Genomic DNA, 19,846 nt, shown 5'->3' with positions numbered 1-19,846 from the left:
TGCTGACTACTTCTAAAAGAAAACATATTTATTTAACTGTGCTGGTGTCTTAGTTGCAACACGTAAGATCGTCAGTTTCAGCATGTGGGACCTAGTTCTCTGACCAGGGATCAAACGTGGGCTGCCTGCATTGGAGCTTGGGGTCTTAGTCCCTGGACCAGCAGAGGGGAAGGCCCTAAAGACTGCTTTCTTAAATTGTGACTTTGCAAAGTTTATGCGTGGTGATCATCACCATTGTACTTCCTAATAACTCAGAAGTGACCTGACCCAGGAAACACAGCCTCTCAACAGTGGCCATTTTATTTTATTCTGTTAATTTTTTGGCAGTACTGTGCAGCATGTGGGATCTTAGTTCCCAACCAGGGATGGAACCCATGCTCCCTGCAGTGAAAGTGCAGTCTTAACCCCTGGAAGTCCCAAAGGACATCCAAAGCGATGTTTTGTGTTACCCATCTTCTCACTCTACTCACTTCTGCTATGCATATTTGTCCAGCCTCCAAGTGTCAACCCCTTCCTGCTCCGTGATGACCCCAAATGCATGATCCCTGAGCGCCAAGCCCTCTGTCTACCTCTGGCTGGATGTGTCCACTTCCCAACCTAGGTGACCAGGGTCTGCCAGATCCCTTTCCCAGCCTGCAGCTCTCTAACCATCCTCGTTCCCTTCCTCTTGTGCTAAATCCTTCTCTGAACCGTGCCCTCGTCTCCACAGCTGTGCACAGGACCAGAGCAGAAGCTTGTCCTTATCTGCTTGGCCTCTGGATCTGCCCAGGACTTGAGGAGCCAGGGGAGGCCCTGGGTAAGACTTCTCAGCATCTCTGAGTTGTCCCCCCCAGCTGCCTTCAACATGATACCTGGCCCCTGGCCCCTGGTGTGGGCAGAGACAGGGAGGGCTTCCTTTCCTTAGCCACTCCGTGGAGATCTTCTTAAGCCCTCAGACCACCTTTACTAGGAAGCTGAGGTGTGTTCCCCTGGCTCCTGGATTTCTAATTCTTCGGCTGTGAGGATCCATTAGCAACGTTCTCTGAGGACTCAACTGAAAGTGCAGTTTGATCGCAGCTGAGTTTGGGATGGGAGGTTAAGAGGAAGGGAGGAAGGCGGTTGGTCCCTCCTGGCCTCAGAGGTCTTTGGGTCCTGGAAGGGCTTCAGGCCACTCTGTCGTCTCTGCAGGGGGCCCCCCTTCCAGCCCTGGGCCTCCCCTTTTTGACCACAATGCTATTGTTTCCTGGGCAGCCAGCAGCCTGGGAGACAGAAGGCAGGAGGCTTGGCCTGGTGCACTGGTGCTGTGAGAAGCACCGTGCTTGCCCCGCTTCTCCTGCTGAATGAGCTGTGTTCGCTTCATGCTTGCAGGCAGCATCTCTGCCCCGTGGTCATACTCAGGGCCTCTGAGCGTAGCGCTCCATTTACATCTATCCTCCGCTGGACCTCACTCGGGGCCCCACCTCTTTTCTCACCATCACCATGCAGAGCAGCCATTTGAGAGCCATCACTGAATCGCTAGGTGTCCCCCTTCAGTCCAGGCATGCATTTTAAACTATCTTTTCTATCAAGACTCAGGTGACACAGGCCTGCCCCCTTCTCTGCCCTCATGGAACACGCTGAAGTCAGCCATGAGCTGTTATTCCGCACAGCGGGGCTCTTGACTGCTGAGAAGTAGCGCTTGCTACTTATTAACATTTGAAACCTATTCTAAATATTTCAGACTTTCTGTTTGGCCATGGAATTAGTTTTAGATTTAGAGCCTTTATCGAACTGCTAGAAGAGTCCTCGTAGACGAAAAAATCTAGCCCTTCAATTTGAGACTCAGAGATGTCAAAGCATTTTCCTGAGGTCACACAGTGAGTTTGGAGCAGGGCCAAAAGGAAAACCCAGGTCTTCTGAGTCCCACATAGAGGCCCCTTCATCATACTCTGATCTTTAAAATGATAACAGAGTTAAGTAAGGAAACCAGTCTCTAAAATAACCAAATATCCAAGAGAATAGTGAAGTATGGTCATTCAGTTCCTTTATTCAGTTACCTTTATTCAGTTCCTTTGTTCCGTTAAATCTGTAGAAGTGAAGCAGTTAAATTCTAAAAGTAGGGGTGTCCCTGGTGGTCCAGTGGTTAGGAGTCTGCTTTCTAATGCAGGGGATGTGGGTTCGATCCCTGTTGAGGGAACTAAGGTTCAACATGCTGCAGGGCAACTAAACCTGTATGTCTCAAGAAAAATCTTTTGTGTCTCAACTAAGATCCGATGCAGCCAAAAATAACAGCCAAATATATCCAAAACAACAACAACAACAACAACAAACACCAAACCTTCAAAGCAGAAACCAAGATCTCAGGGAAAAGGAGAGAAAACAAAATCTCAAAGAAAAGAGAAACTGCAGTAGAAATGGTGAGTCACGGGAGCTTGACTACAGAAAGCCATCTGAGTGTGAAATGGAGCAGGGCCGCATGATCCTTGCCCCCACGTTCTCGACCTGCCTTTTGTCTATAGAAAAACTTTAGCCAAAGGGTAAGTTTAATCAGAGAAGTAAGAAAATGCAGAAACCAAGAAAAATGGTCAGAGAACCAAACAGTAATAGTTTAGTTATGAAGCAACGTCAAGGAGGTTTAGTTCCTCCTTGAGGGTTACAGATTATATTCTGAGCCCTTTCCTGTGAGCTGCCTTGTAGATACTGAAGCTCCCACCAGGTGGAAGAAGTTAACTACGTGATGACTAGACTGTAGCCATGATATAAGCTGCCACAGTGCTGAGAACTGGCCTCAAAGAAACGAGAACCAACCAACCCTGGAACTAAAGACTAACTGTCCTTGAAACAATCAAGATGACACTGATCAAACCACCGCATAACTAATTTCAAGATGACGATCGAAGCTGACTGTGCTGTTTTTGTAGGTAACCCTTTCCTCCATGTATAAAAGCTCTCGCCCACTGATTGCTGGCCTTTGGACAGGTGTCCCCCCCACCCCCCACCCTCTGTCTGCCACCATGCAAAATAAGCACACTTTCCTTTCCACCACCCTTGCCTTTTTATTGGTCTTTGAGTGGTGAGCAGCAGGACCCCAGTTGACAAGTGGACATGCAGGGAGGCTCAGAGTGTGGGAACTCTAAACTCTGCAAGACAGTTTTACATCCCAGCTTTAGCATTTACTAAGTGTGATTTGAATCAGTGAACCAGTGAAGTTGCTCAGTTGTGTCTGACTCTTTGCGACCCCATGGACTGTAGCCTACCAGGCTCCTCCATCTGTGGAATTTTCCAGGCAAGAGTACTGGAGTAGGTTGCCATTTTCTTCTTCAAGGGATCTTCCCGACCCAGGGATTGAACCCAGGTCTCCTGCATTACGGGCAGACACTTTATCATTTGAGCCACCAGGGAAGCCCAAGTGTGATTTAGGGGTAGCTAACTTCTCAGAGGAGAAGGCAATGGCACCCCACTCCAGTACTCTTGCCTGGAAAATCCCATGGACGGAGGAGGCTGCAGTCCATGGGGTCGCGAAGAGTTGGACATGACTGAGCAACTTCACTTTCACTTTTCACTTTCTTGCATTGGAGAAGGAAATAGCAACCCACTCCAGTGTTCTTGCCTGGAGAATCCCAGGGACGGGGGAGCCTGGTGGGCTGCCATCTATGGGATCGCACAGAGTCGGACACAACTGAAGTGACTTAGCAGCAGCTTCTCAGGGCTTCAGTTTCCTCCTCTGTGAAATGAAGCTAACATCTGTACTGGAATGCTGATGTAGTAATAAAGTAAGAAAATACATACAAGCGGACCCAGTGGTGACTTGCACGCAGTAAGCACTAGGTAAGGGGTAAGATTTGTGACCATAACACTTAAATCAGAGGGGGGAGACCCTGGTACCTCTGAGACAAGCCCTGAGCAGTTTTAAAAGAGGACTGGAAGATCTCTGTCTCTGGCACCTAGTGTCCAGTAACCCAATTTTCCCACCCAGGATTCCAACTGGGCAGGCCTCAAGGCCGCAGAGGGACCCAGAAGGACCAGGTAACTTGGGTTTGTCCTTCCTTGTGTGTTGAAAACTCTTCTTTTCTGTTCTCTTGCCTTCTAACATGGAGATTCATAACTGGGAGGCTGATTTTGCCCCCCGTGGAAACATTTAGCAACGTCTGAAGACATTTTTAGTTTTACCACTGGGGTTAGGGTGGGGACAGGATCTAGCGGGTAGAGACTAGGATGGAGGAGGCTGCTCAACATCCTACAACGCCCCGAACAGACCTCTCACAACGAAGAAGCATCCAGCCCCAAACGTCAATAACGCAGAAGTTGAGAATCCCTGTTCTGCTACATCAAATTGTGTCTTTATTTATTTAAGATGAATGTTCAGGTCTGTTCAAGATTGTATTGGCTGCAAAGCCAAACTTCACAGAAGATGGGAGACAGGGCTGTGAGTCTGGGGGCTTCTTAGTTTGTATCATATGATGACTTTGTTTTAACCTCTGTTGTAACTGGTTGGGTGGAGAAGGAACTGGCAACCCACTCTAGTATTCTTGCCTGGAAAATCCCATGGACGGAGGAGCCTGGTGGGCTACAGTCCATGGGGTCGCAAAGAGTCGGACATGACTGAGAGACTTCACTTCGCTCACTTCATACTTCATCACTGGAGAAGGAACTGGCAAGCCACTCCAGTATTCTTGCCTGGAGAATCCCATGGACAGAGAAGCCTGGCAGGCCATGGTCTACAGGGTCGCAGAGAGTCGAATAGGACTGAAGGGACTGAGCGTGTAACTGGAGGAGAACTGGGCTAGGCTGTGGATTTCACTCTTCAGTAGACATCTCCTGTTTCCTGTCCACCTCCCTCTGGTATTAGCATTCTGATTGTCTGTGAGACACTCACCTTCCTGCACTTACTGTCCCTGTAGTTTAGGTGGAGCTGACTTCAGGTGTGGGAATGTCACTCTATACACGGTTGGTTCAGCAATGGACACTGGCCAGTTGGAAGCAGGGGAGATGAAATTCCAGAATGTCTGTAAATTGTGGGGAGAGGGACTGTCTTTTTTTCTGGATGCAGTGAGAGCAGAGGATATAGGCTTTAAGATGTAGAAAGGCATCTTGCTATCAGGATCACGTATACGAAGATGTACTCAGCAGAGTACTCACCAAGAGACTCAAGAGATGTTAGGCATTCTTGTTATTATCAAACGTGAGGATAAAGTGAACGGTCTATTTTGCGCCTTTGAAAATGAATTTGCCAGAAACACTGACAGGGAGTCAGGGTCTTTCCTTCTACCGCTTATTCCTCAGCTAGAGTTATCATCCTTTGTTCATGACGCTGCAACTAGTCACCACTGGAGAGAATTATAAACTTGCAAATTGAAGATTAGGATTTCAGGTGAGATGTAAATGAGAGAGAGAGTGACCATTTTAAAGGTTTTTTGTTTGTTTGTTTTGCGTTTGTTAATGATATTTTCCCTTGATTTGGTCAGTTAGCTGTTCCAGGCATATTTTCTTTTGCATTCCTAGCTCCTAACCCCATGTCTGACACCAAGTTGATGTTTAGCATGTCGTTGGTGTGAATTATTTTGTCTGAGCCCTACATGTCCATTAGGTACCAGAGCAAGTGTGATGGTTTGGCATATGAGAAAGTAGATGACATGTACCAGATGCGGCCCCTGGAGTGGGCACAAAAGGCTGAGCAGAGATGGAGTTTGATCTGATCTATCTGTCTATATGTGTATATAATACATTGATTTATTTATGTGGCAGCACTGGGTCTTAGCTGCAGCATGCAGGATCTTTGACCTTTGTTGTGGCAAGTAGGCTGTTTAGCTGTGTCATGGGAACTCTTAGTTGCAGCCTGTGGGATCTTGTTCCCTGACTAGGGATCGAACCTGGGCCCCCTGCATTCGGAGCCTGGAGTCTTAGCCAGTGGACCACCAGGAAGTCCCAGAGCTGATCTTGAAGGGGAGAATGTGTGTGTGGATATGGCAGCTTGTCCCATGGTCCAGTGAAATGGCTTTTCTGTTGCTGTCATCTCCTAGTGAAGATCCCTGTCCTTGGCTACGTGCTGGAGAGAAGTTTCCTTTCTTCAGAGCCCTCTGGGGGAAAGTGGGATTTAATAGTAGGTCTTTGAAACCTTTTTGAGATGGGGGTGGGTGGGGGGAGCATTTCAGCACTCTCAGCCGTTTTCAATCATGCATGAGGTAAGGTCTTGAATATACCTTTGATGGAAACCATTCCTTTTTTTGGGCTTCCCAGGTGGTAAAGAATCTGCCTACCAATGCAGGAGACACAGGAGATGTGAGTTTGATCCCTGGGTCGGGAAGATCCCCTGCAGAAGGAAATGGCAACCCACTGCAGTATTCTTGCCTGGAGAATTCCATGAACAGAGGAGCCTGGTGGGCTCCAGTCCATGGGGTCACAAAGATTCAGACACGACTGAGCCAGCACACATTCCTTTTTTTAGGGAGATCCACCCGAATGGGCCATTTAATTGAGAAGTCAGAGATGCCAACAGTTAGTTGCTGCTCTTTGTAACAATATAAAGGCTGTGGGAATTCCCTAGTGGTCCAGTGGTTAGGACTTAGTGTTTTCGCTGCCAGGGCCGGGTTCAATCCCTGGTCAGGGAACTAGGACCCCTGCCCGGTGAGGCCAACACACACGCACGCACACACAACAACAATAATAACAGACATAAAGGCTATCTTTGTTTGGGTGGGGAGGGGTGTATCTCTGCACCCCATATTTCCTTTGGGACAGACCTACCCGGTGCAGTGCCTGCAGACCATTGTGCTGTGGAGTTGAGTGTGTTAGGTCTGGCTCAGCTGCTTGCAGACCACAAAGAGCTGAGAGCTGAAGCCCACAGGAAGAGGATGCTGGCGTCGCCTTGGCCCCATGCTGGAGAGAGGGCAATGCAAATGCTGGACTGCGTTTGGCAAATGTGCACTGGCTTTCCTCTGCATCTCAGAATAATCTAGACTTTAAAACATAATAAAATGGAAGCAATTATACTCCAAAATAAATGAATGAATAAGAAATGGAGGGAATTCCCTGTAGTCCAGTGACCAAGATTCCGAGCTTCCCATGCAGGGGCCCTGGATTCGATCCCTGGTCAGGGGACTGGATCCAACATGCTGCAGACTAAGAGCTGGCACAGCCAAGGAAACAAATACATAAAAATAAACATAAATAAATAAAACGTAACAATACAGTGGAAAACATGGCTGTTGACCACGATAGTTGCCTTGGGAGGGAGGTGTTCCTTGGAGATAATTCATCCAGACATGCCTTAGAATTTGTGCAATTTTCTCAGGTATATTGTATAGCAACAAACATTTATAGAATTAAGAAAAGAACTGTCCATTCTTTCGGTAATTTTTGCTAGTTTAGGAAGCAGAGACACACTTCAAAGACTCCATGAATATTAGATGGATACAGCCTTGGCATCGAGAGAGGGATGTTCCCTGAACCGAGTGGACTTTGCCACTGTCATCACCTGGAAAGAGGCAGTGTGGGGACCGGAAATAGGAAATTTGCTAGGCAGGCTTTCTGTGGGGTGGGAGAAACTCACCCCTTTCTCCAGACCTTATAATCCTGGGGACTGAGATATCTTGGTAATTCAATAGTGGCTTTTAGCTAGACAGGAAAGAATCTTGTAGGGGAATGCTTATCAACCCTTAAGAAAATCTGTGCCCTATTTGATAAACATAAAAGTGTTATTGATGAGAGAGGAGTGTTTTGGAGGATACCCAGGGACAGGAAGACTGAGGTGTGTCCGGGAATTCAGTACAGAGTGGCTTCAATTGCATTGCATCTTGGTACAGACTCCTGGACTTACCTAGAAAGGGCGTATTGGAGTACTCCACCTTTCACACTGTTGGTCTCCTTGTGTTGGGGCTCTTCCCTAGATCGCATGTTTCTGAAGGGCAGGCAGCAAGTCTCTAGCTTTTAGCACATCACCTGGGCTCAGCAGTGTCTGTTGAACAAATGCTTGAACCTCTGTGCTCACCTGTTTTGTGATGTGTTTCCCCGTCTAAGCAGTCTTTCCCTAGAGACTCCCCTTTTTATCCCCAAGGCCTGGCACAAATGTGGGGCTCTGTAGACATTTGGGGACCTAATGAAGTGTTGAAGTTTGATCAGTGATAGACAGGTCCATCACTGGTGCTAGGAAACAGGCGCTGAGAAGAACCTCAAGCCCTCAGAAGGCAGAGTGAAGTGGGAGCATTTAGAGTAGAGTGCATCTGCTTATGGCAACTGAAGCACGCAGGACCATTTTCATAAGCCTAGTCATTCACAAGCATCCTCCTTGAGACCAAAACACTGAGTCTGAAAGAGAAAGGTTAGCAGGGCAAGAATAACAGATTCTTTCAGGATGGATTCATTTCTCTTCTGCCTGAACTGACTCACTCTTGGGGGGGGGCTGGGGAGCAGTTGTGTCCTGGAGTGAAGACGGGAAAATGAGATGCTAATTTTACTACTTGATTTTATTTCTCTTTTAGGCCATTTGGCTGCTGCCAAGATTTCTCTTTGCTCCCAGGGATGTTAAAATAGCAGCAGTTGTTGATATATTTAAGGCTTTAGAGCCCTTTCAGAGTGTCATACTATCTTAGTTTTCCCCAGAGAAACATAATACTCCTGGGGGCACACAGAGTTTGGTGGCCTTATAACCACAGTAGCTTCTATTTAGGGGCAATTTATTGTACGCTGGTGGCTGAGACAGAAAAAATCTGCCTGCAATGCTGGAGTCCCTGGTAGATCCCCTAGCGAACGGACTGGCTATCCACTCCAGTATTTTTGCCTGGAGAATTCCACAGACAGAAGAGCCTCATGGGTTACAGTCCATGGGGTCGGAAAGAGTTGGACATGACCGAGCAACTAGTACTTTTTTTTTTAATCATGTGCCAGGCAACAGGCTAAACATGCCATTGAATGATCTCACTGGCTGTGACAATTTCCCCTTTGACAGATGAAAAAACTGAGGCTGGAGAGTTTAGGAATCTTATAGGTCACAAAGCCAGTAGGTGGCAGACCTGGGACTTGAACTGGGCTGCAAACTTGTGAGGCTTCCTCGTTGACTGGCTCCAAGGGAGGAGAGGGGCTGTCATTTTGCTGGATTCCAAAATGGTGAAGGATGAATCAGAGTATAAGATGTTTCTGGGGGACCCTGGAGCCCTGTGAAATCCTGATCACTTCCCAGAGCTGGTATGTGCTGGCTGTCACTTGTGTCTCTTTAGGACAGTCTGGGTTCTTTGGCCTGGCCCTGGCTGCTACTGAGACACAGGGCTCTAGAGGTCCCACTGTGGAGTTGCAGACAATTGCTACAACCCCCTCCTTCTAACTCTTCCTGTGGCTGGAGTTTCAGGTTTCCTTGGCTTTACCTGTCTCTTGTCCCAGTGCCATGGCATATGGGCTCCAGCGGACGTCAGATGGGTCCAGCAGTGCTTGCCTATCACACACTGGCCACCTCTCACCTCTCTCCACTCTCCACTCCCTCCCCTTGACAGGACGCCTCTGTTGATGTCTCCATGAGACCTGCCTGGTGCCCACACACGTACAAGCTGAAAGTGCGAGGGAGTCCCTGTCCTGTGGGATGCACCTTCAACCAGTGGGAGGCAAGAACTGATGAATCAACTCTCCCCCTCCCCACACTAACATGGGCAGAATTTAGATGCTATTGCGATGATTTCTCTGCGAGGACAAGGACCAATTCTGTAGCTTTTTGGATAATACTGATGAGTATTAAAGAAATATATTGATACTTGAATGAATGGCAGCATTTGTACTGAGTGAAGGGAGGCAGTTCCGTGACTGGTATCCTTGAATTGATCCTCCCCCGTCTCCCTTGATCTCACTTCCTGTAAGCCTTAGGGGATTATATTCCCTAACAAAGTTTTTTATTTTTAGAAATTCTTATTTACTTTTAATTAATTGATTTTTTAATTTGAGTATAATCACTTTCAACATTGTGTTGGCTTATGCTGTACAACAGAGTAAATCATCTAGCTATGTGTCTTCAGCCTCTCTCTCATCCCACCCCTCTAGGCCATCGCAGAGCCCTGAGCTGAACTCTCAGCAGCTTCCCAGTAGCTGTCCGTTTTACACATGGTCTTGTATATACATCAGTGCTCCTCTTTGTCCCACCCTCCTACATCCACAGGTCCGTGAACCAAAGTTTTGAAGCATCTGAGCCCTCTCTGCCACGGACTCTTGCTTTCTGGGGAATCCTGGCTAAGGCAGATGGTGAGGTCAGAATATTTTCGTATTTATTCATGGTCTCTTGCGGACAGCCAGCGTACCTGGTATGTGCACAGGTTTGTGGGTTTGAGTTAAGGACCAGACTCACTGAGATGGAGTGGAAAGCAGTGGGTCTATGACCTGAGGCTGGGAGGTAAGCCATAGAGCCTGACCTATATCTTCCTTCAAACAGCTTTCCGTTTCCTTCGCCCCACATCAAACTCACCTGTAAGTGGCCTCCCCGCATGACTAAGAAGTTTCACCAAAGGTCAGCGCCACCCACTCTTCTTAGGCTGCTTTGTGCTGCTTTAGGGAGAAAAGGTATGTGACATTTGTCTTCATGCTTATCTGATTGAAACCTGACTCCTGGTCCCCCGAGTGAACCAGGAGCAGCTTTCATTGCACTGGGAGGACAGACACACAACATACAAGGAAGATGTGAGAGAGCTGCCGTGGCGTCTGAGACCCATTGGAAAGACAGATGAGAGCTTCCAGCCAAAGGGCAGGTTCAGGGTCAAAGTTTCTCACCACGTAAGGCCGTGTTAGGTGGTCATCAGGCTGAAGAGAGGGGGTCTGATATGCTAGCAGCCCGTGGGTTCTGGGGACTCTGGGTCCTTGGCCATCCAGCCGGGGAGGAACTGTATTTAACCAGCAGTACGTGTCCTGTTGCTGCTGGCTGCCCAGAGAAACTACTGGAAGGCCCTCTCTAAAAATGGGGCCTACGGACTTCCCTGGTAGTCCCATGGCTAAGACTCGGAGCACCCAAAGCAGAGGACCCATGTTCGATCCCTGGTCAGGGAGCTAGATCCCACATGCAGCGATTAAGAGTTCACATGGCATAACTCAAGATCCCTCATGCTGCAATGAATATCAAAGATCTTGAGTGCCACAACCACGGCCTGGCAAAGCCAAATAAATAAGTAAAATAAATATTAAGAAAAAAAATAAAAAATGGGGCCATTTGATGGCAGTCCTGATTCTTACGGAGACATGAGAAATTCAGTACCAACAACCCCTAAAATCACTACAGCTAAAAACCATTCACATGCTTACCACATGGCAACTGTGAAAGAGATGGAAGTGAATGCAACCGATATGAGTTGCTGCGCAAGCCTGGGGCCAGGGTCAAAGACCCCAGGGTCTTATTTATTTGTGTATAATGGTTCATAGCGTAAGTTTTATGTGTACAATGTTATATTTCCGCTTCTGCATACACCACAGCATGCTCACCATCAAAGGTTTAGTTTCCATCTGTCGTCATATAGCTGACTCCTTTAAGCCATTGACCCCAGTCTCCCTTCCTCTACGTGTTTGTTTTTGGTTGGTGTGACTTGTTCATTTATTTTGTTTTCACTTGTTTATTTTTAGATTCTACATATGAGTGAAATCATAAAATATTTGTCTTTCTCTGCCTGACTTATTTCATTTAGCATAATAATCCGTGAGGTTCATCTACATTGTTGCAAGTGGCAAGAATTAAATTTTTTTAGGGCTGAGTAATATTCCAGTTTCAGGTAGTTTATTTTCGTGGCTGATGTGAGATAGCGATCTAGTTTAATTTTTTTTTTTTTCGCATGTGTCTGTACACTTTTTCAACACCATTTATTGAGGAGACTATTCTTTTTCCATTGTGATTTCTTTGTTCCTTTGTTCGTATATGAGTGGGTTTATTTCTGGGCTTTCAATTCTGTTACATTAATGATATGCCTGTTTTTCTTTTCTTTTCCTGTCTATGCCATGTTATTTTGATTACTATAGATTTGTAATATGATTTGAATCAGGGAATGTGACACTGCCTGCTTTGTTCTTTTTCTCAAGGTTGTTTGGCTATCTGGAGTCTTTTGTGGGTCCATATTTATTTTAGGATTTTTTTGGTCCTATTTTTGAGAAAAATGTCATTGGTATTTTGATAGGAATTGTATTAAATCTGTAGATTGCTTTAGGTAACATGAACATTTTAACAATATTAATTCTTCCAATCCATGAGCAGAGAATATCTTTCCATTTCTTTGTATCTTCAGTTTATTTCAACAATATTTTACAGTTTTCAGTGTACAAATCTTTCACCTCCTTGGTTAAATTTATTCCTAGGTACTTTATTCTTTTTGTTGCATTTGTAAATTGTATTATTTTCTTAATTTTGCTCTCTGCTAGTTCATTATTAGAAATGCAACAGATTTTTGTATATTAATTTTGTACCCTGAAACTTTACTGTATTTGTTTACTATTCCTAATAGGTTTTTTTTTTTTTTTGGTGGAGTCTTTAAGGTTTTCTACATATAAAATCATGTCATCAGCAAATAGAAACAGTTTTCATGTCATCAGCAAATAGTAACAGCTGTACTTCTTCCTGTTCCAATTTGGTGCCTTACTTATATTTCTTGCTTAATTGCTCTGGCCAGGACTTCCCAGGCCTTTATTTAAAAAGGCTGAAAGGATCCAGACCTGCTTCTGTAGGCTGAGCGGGCAGAAAGTGAGCCTGATCAGACCATTCCCACAGTTGATCACTTCTGCCGCACCAGCGCCACTGCTGGAGACAATTCCTGCCTAGCTCCACCTTCTGCTCAGATGGTTCCCAGCTGGTCCTTACCCAGTCTCCAATGGTTATTTGAAAGATGACAGCCCCACTGAGCTGTTATCTTCTTCGGTGTATTCACCTGTGGTCCCCAAGCAAGGCAGCTGTGCAAAGTGGCTGGGTCCTGGGGGGATTAGCATGCCAACAGCCTGACAGCTGCCTTTCTTTGTGCTGAGGGGGCCTATGTCCTTCCCCAGCTTTCCTTGGCTTTCCTGCTGAGCACCGTCTTGAAGCATGCTACCATACTTGCCATTCTGCTTGCTGTTTTGAAACTTGAATTTTGGCCTGGTGTGTCCCTAGAGAACTGCTGGCTGTATCCTCTGGTATGTGTTGTTCAGAGCCCTGTGTCTGACCACAGATGGTCCCACTGTCCCGTTCCTTCTGGGCTGCAGATGATTTCTGCCTCTATATCCTTTATGGTATCTTCTATAACTAAGGAGACACCCCAGATGGATTCTCAGAGGGGATGATGATTCCCCTTAAGGTGACCTGAAGCTCTACGCAGGCATGGGATGGATGCCGTAATGTATAAATATCACTCTCAGCAGGTAGCTATGCAATCTCTGCCTCAAAATGTACCATTTTGGATCAAAAAGAAGCATATTGGGACTTCCTTTGTGGTCCAGTAGCTAGGGGCCTGGGTTCCATCTTGGTAGGTAACTAGATACCACAGGCTGCAACTAAGAGTCCATATGCCACCGCTAAAGATCCTGCAGGCCGCGGCTAAAAAGTAAAAACGAGAGAGATCCTGTGTGCCAAAACTAAGACCCAGTGCAGCCAAATACATACATATAAATATTTTTAAAAAGAACCATATTCAGCAGAAGTGTAGACAGAAAACTTTTACTGAAATGACATCAAGCTGGAAAACAAAGTCCCTGTTTCTTATTATCTGTGTTGAATATTTAAAACCATTGTGACGAAAGGCAGTGAAGTGTCTGTTCATCTGTTCACAATATTTCTCTGGTGTTTGTGTTTGCAAAGAGCCCTTTGCTAGCTTAGTTCTAAGAAGTAGGGTTGCCTGCTGTCCTGGGATTCTTGAAAATGTGCAGAGAAGAACCATTCTTCTCAAGTGGCTGGGGAAGTCTCAGGTCTCGTTTCTTCTCTTTGTGTGCCCAGTCGCTTTCTGACCCCATGGACTGTAGCCTGCCACGCTCCACTGTCCCTGGGCATTATCCCCAGCAGGAATAATGGGATAGGTTGCCATTTCCTCCTCCAGGGGATCTTCCGGACTCAGGGATCAAACCCTCATCTGCTGCAGTGTCTGCATCAGCAGGTGGATTCTTTACACTGAGCCACCAGAGAAGCCGTCTTCTTATCTAGTTCATCTTTTTTTTTTTTTTTTAAAAAGTCTTTAATCTGGCTGTGCCAGATGTTAGTTACAGTATGGGAACTCTTAGTTGTGGCATGTGGGATCTAGTTCCCTGACCAGGGATCGAACCTCGGCTCCCTGCACTGGGGGCATGGAGTCTCCCCTGGATCATCAGGGAAGTCTAATGTGGTGGTGGTGGTGGTGGTGCTCAGTTGTGTCTGACTCTTTGCAATCCCTGGACTGTAGCCCACCAGGCTCCTCTGTCCATGGCATTCTCCAGGCAAGAAAACTGGAGTGGGTTTCCATTTCCTCCTCCAGGAGATCTTCCCCACCCAGGGATCAAACCCACATCTCTTGTGTCTCCTGCATTGGCAGATGGATTCTTTACCATTGCACCTCCTGGGAAGCTCTGGTAATGTGACAGGGTGAATTTAAGGTCAATGACATTCTTGTGGACTGAAACTTTTTAGGAGTTATTTTCAAAGCTTCGCTGAACATCCACAAAGCTGAAGATATCTGAGGATGCCAGTTCTGGTCCTCATCAGAGATTTTAGAGATTCCTGGCTAGTACCTATTTCTTCTTGAGACCGCAATGAGCCAACTAAAGAGAAATTCTCTTGTTTTACGTTCAAGACTTTGTGCTGAGTTCCCGGTAGAAAAGGCGTTGACCCTTCTTGAAGCCTCCTCTGCTCCTCCGTGTCCAAGAAATCCCCCTAAGGAAGTGTGAGAAAGGCGAGGACCAGCCTTGAATTGATTATGTGTTATATGGATATTTCAGGGCTGGCTTCTGTAGCAAAATACCTCCACCCAGCTGGGCTCCACATGTAGAAAAGAAGGGCCCTTTTATAAAATACCCAACACAAGATGTTGACCTCTTGAAATCCTTTGGCCAGACTATTTCAAAGAGTGGGTCTTGTCAAAGGTCACCTAAAAATAGAAAATGGTAAATAGAAGTTAATCATAAAGAGCTGAAAAGACATTCTCTGGCCGACTCCGGGTGACAGATCACCCAGGATCGTGCGAGGTGAAAAGTCCCGCCTGTACCTCTGACTCATCGCCCCAGAGGGATGACTGTTCATCCGAATTCTGGGTCTGGGGGCTGGGGGTACCTTGCATTCAGCCACTCTGCTCAAGTTCTAATATTCTGAGCACTAGCTCAGGCTCTTGTCAGCTGCTCCCCCACAACCGTGAACTAGATGCCATTTGGTTTCGGGGATTTTTGCTGAAGTCAGGTTGCCCGTAGTCTGCCCCTCAAAGCTTTCTGTGGCTGTTTTGCTGGCTCCTCCTCCAGCACCCATTCAACCTCAGATGCAGGCATCCGGATATAAGTAACAGGATGCTTGGCAAATTAATTTAAATTCAGTGTGGCTATCATTTCTCAAACATCTACTGTGTGTCAGAGACTCTTCCCCCACCCCTCGCACATGCTCAGTCATGTCCAACTCTTTGTGACCCCATGGACTGTGGCCTGCCAGGCTCCTCTGTCCATAGAATTTTCCAGGCAAGAATACTGGAGTGGGAATCTACCTCCTTCTCCAGAGGACCTTCCTGACCCAGGGATCAAGCCTGTGTTTTCTACGTCTCCTGCATTTGCAGGTGGATTCTTGACCACTGAGCCACCTGGGAAGCCAAAGACTAGAGTCTAAAAATATAGCTCTTCTGTAGATTGGGATGGAGAAGGAAATGGCAACCCACTCCAGTATTCTTGCCTGGAGAATCCCATGGACGGAGGAGCCTGGTGGGCTATAGTCCATGGGGTCGCAAAGAGTCGGACACAACTGAGCGCCGAGAAACAGTTTAGCCTCAGAGCAGAGTTGGAAACCAGCAAAGAAAAACAAACCACAGCAACAAAGGCCACAGTCCAGCCACCAAAAATGTAATTTCAAGCAAATATGTGTGTGTGATTCATGAACATCCCTAGGTGGGATTCTGGCCCTTATCTGAAAACACCCGTGTTGTCTCTTCTCCACTTTCTTTTCACCCCACAAGTATCCCATGTCTCTCTCTAACTCCCCAAAAGACTCTTCTCTGCTCGGCCCTCAGGCGGCTTCTGTTTGACCCTGTTCCTGCTCTCAGCTCATGGTTACAAAAACCCAAAGGGCCAGCTGGGCAGAGGCAAAGCACACGCATGGGGTCCCATGGCTGTCTTCAGTGGAGACGGGACAGGCTTGAGCTGAGACAGGATGTTCCGACTTTTGGTCCTGCCCTACAAAAAATGAGGGCTTCCAAGGTGGTGCAGTGGTAAAGAGCACATCCACCGATGCAGGAGACTCAAGAGAAGTGGGCTTGATCTCTGGGTCAGGAAGATCTCCTGGAGAAGGAAATGGCAACCTGCTCCAGAATTCTTGCCTGGGAAATTCCATGGACAGAGAAATCTGGTAGGCTTCAGTCCATGGGGTCGCAATGTGTCTGACTGAGTGACTGAGCACGCACACAGCACACATACCACCAAAATGAAAACCATCTAGCTCTTGCCTCAGTGGAGATCACTGTTGGGACTTCCTGGGTGGTCCAGTGGCTGGGACCTTCTAGTGCAGAGGATGTGCGTTCAATCCCTGGTCAGGGAACTGGGATCCCACATGCTTTGAGGCCAAAAAAAAAAAAAAGAAAGAAAGAAAACTCCAACAAAAGCATAAACCGGAAGCAATATGGTAACAAATTTGATAAAGACTTTGAAGAAAATGGGCTCCCCTTGTGGCTCAGCTGGTAAAGACTGCCTGCAGTGCGGGAGACCTGGGTTCAATCCCTGGATTGGGAAGATCCCCTGGAGAAGGGAAAGGCTACCCACTCCAGTATTCTGGCCCAGAGAATTCCATGGACTGTATAGTCCATGGGGTCACAGACAGTCGGACATGACTGAGTGACTTTCACTTGGAGAAAATAAAGGTCCACATAAAAAAAAAAAACTTAAAGAAAATAAAAAAGATCACTGTAATTGAAGACTTAAGCCGTAAACAAGCAATTTAGAGTGAAAAGTGAGTTGCTTTGGGATCCTGGAGAGATCAAACGTAGCCCAGGAAGGATTAAGGCTTAAAAGATGAACCCAACTTCTGCAAATTTGGGGCAAGTTGCCTAAATTCTCCATGCCTCAGTTTCCTCCTCAGTAACCTGGGGATAACACATGAGATGGCTGTTGTAAGCCTTCCGTGAATAAAAGCAAAGTGCTTGGTTAGGGCTTGCCACAGAGCTCAGCAGAGCTGGACAGACATCTAATTAGTACATCGCTATGTTGAATAAGCACATTCCTGGGGTGTCGTCACAAAGCAGCTTTGTGTTTTCTCCCACATCCCCGGGGCATCTGGATGAAAAGTCTCAGGACTTTTCTGGTCGCTCTGAGGAAATGCAAAGCTGTAGATTCATTTCACATGCTGACATCAGAATGTGCGTGCTGCTCAGATACATTTTAGCCTTTCATCTTTGTGCTGGGGGTTGGCTGGGCAAGGCTGAGGTCAGCTTTCTCTCTTTCGAGCTCACTTCCTCCCATATTCACCAGGTTGTCCCTGACCTCACTGGGACAGAGGCTGCAGAAAGGGAGGAGAAAGAGGGGTGGGATAGCGTGCACGCAGCTGCCGCTCACTGCTGGGAACTGACTCGGGTGGCAGCTGCCTAGAGCTGACTTGTTCTCTCCTAGCGGTTCTGTAGGGTCTTCGGAGAGCCCCCTCCCCACATCCACTCATTACCAGGGAGGTTTTTGGTTTTGTTCTAATATATATTTATTTATTTGGCTGTACTGGGTTTTGGTTGTGGCATGTGGGATCTAGTTCCCTGATCAGGGATTGAACCTGGGCCCCCTGCATTGGGAGTGTGGAGTCTTAGCCACTAGACCACCAGGGAAGTTCCACCACTAGGGAGCTTTGCCTGTAGCTGCCTTCCCTGAGGCAGAAGCAACTCTAGTCTGCCCTTCCCAAGCCCTCCGGATTCCAGCAAGTCCATCTCTGGCAACTCCAACCCCGGACAGCCACCTCTTGCCCAATGCAGAGCTGGTTCTTGGGAAGCTCTTGGACACCTTTGCCACAACCAGCTCTGGGGGGGGGGGGGGGGGCAGGCATTTCCCCTGCTGTCAGGCCCTCTTCAGCTTCTTCCACCCTGGAGAGCTGGTGCATAGCGTGGGAGGGGAGCCCCCTCGACGCTCACTGAGAGCAGGTACCAGCCTCCTCCATCCCCAGCCCTAGACTGTGAAGGGTTTGCCTCCTCCTAGGGAACTCCTGGAAGTTCTGCCCTCTTGAACTGAGGGAAAGATGGGCCCAACTGCTGTGTGTCCCCTAGGGCGGGACTCCCAAACAAGTGGATGCTTACAAGTCCTCTTCACAAGCCCTCTCTTTCCACAAAGCTCTCCGGCCCTTGGTGTGTGTGTGTGTGTGTGTACGTGGTGGGGAGTCTGGGTCCCCTGGCGGTCCTCGGCCCTCATTCTTGCCCAAGGTTCTCACAAAACTGTTTCGTGTCTTTATCTGTTGCCTCCGCATTTCAGCTGGCACTTGAACTTCCTCTGCAGCAGTAAGAAACCATCATGATCCTTGGGGTGGCAGGTTATGAGTGGGCGGTCCTTTGGACGGTGGTACATGTTGGGGAGGGTGGAGACGAAGCTGCAAAGGTGGAGAGGGGCTTGTGACTGTGACCCTTGTCTGCTCAGGTCTTGCCTTGGGTGCAGGGAAAAGGGTGCAGGAGGAGAGGCCCCCATCTCCTTATGAGAATAACAAACTTGTGTTTACTGCTAAGCCATACACGTGTCTCTAATATGCAGCTTCTCATTTAAGACTCACACCACCTCAGTGAGAGCCTGGTTATGGTCTCTCCATTTTCACCGATAGGACCCAGGTGCAGGAAGCTAAGTGCCCAGGGTCACACACTCGGAGGTAACAGATCCGAGCTTATAATTGGCCTTCTGTTGTGCTTTTTTCATTACACCATGAGACCTGGAGTCGGGGGAGGGGGAGAGCCACCATTCTGAAAGCTGGCTCTGGGCAGGGTGTTGTCCCTTGGGAGGAGGCAGCCGTGGGAGCCACCTGTGCCTAGAGCAGCTGCCTGTGCTCACAGCTGCGGTGGACGTTCAGTCCTCCACACCCACCTGCCAAACAGAACTGGCTGAGCTGGGCAAACACGGGCTGTGACTTCACTCTCCTTGCTTCACACCTGACATCTGAAAGATCCAGCTAGTCTTGCCCAGCCTCTGAGCCTCCCCACCCTGTGATCATATTTCCCACATCGCCCAGTGCCTGGTTAAGGACCTCTTCATCCCCCAAAGGGCCCTGGATGAGCGCCCTCTATCTTCCAAAGCAGGAAGAACAGGCTTTCAGCAAAGAGGTAACCCACTTCATCCAAGACCCTCAGGATCCCCCAGCCTCAGCAGCTGCACTAACCCTTTGGCTACCACTGTCTCTGGAAGTTCACTCAGGAATTATCGTCCCCTCTCATGTCTTCTGCATAGTTTTTTTTTTTTTTAATATTTATTTATTTATTTATTTGGCTGTGCCAGGTCTTAGTTGCATCACCCAGATCTTCGATCTTCATTGAGGCATTCAGACTCTTAATTGGAGCATGTGGGATCTAGTTCCCTGACCAGGGATTGAACCTGGGCCTCCTGAATTGGGAATGTGGAGTCTTAGCTACTTGACCACCAGGAAAGTCCTTGCATAGTTTTATTTTAATTCCTTAGGTGATAGGAATGGAGAAGATTAGAGATCTCTTCAAGAAAATTAGAGATACCAAGGGAACATTTCATGCAAAGATGGGCTCGATGAAGGACAGAAATGGTATAGACCTAACAGAAGTGGATCTTCCCTGGTGGCTCA

Source organism: Capricornis sumatraensis, chromosome 12 (assembly GCF_032405125.1).
Source record: "Capricornis sumatraensis isolate serow.1 chromosome 12, serow.2, whole genome shotgun sequence".
Lineage (NCBI taxonomy): Eukaryota > Metazoa > Chordata > Mammalia > Artiodactyla > Bovidae > Capricornis > Capricornis sumatraensis.
This window is presented reverse-complemented; position numbering follows the sequence as displayed.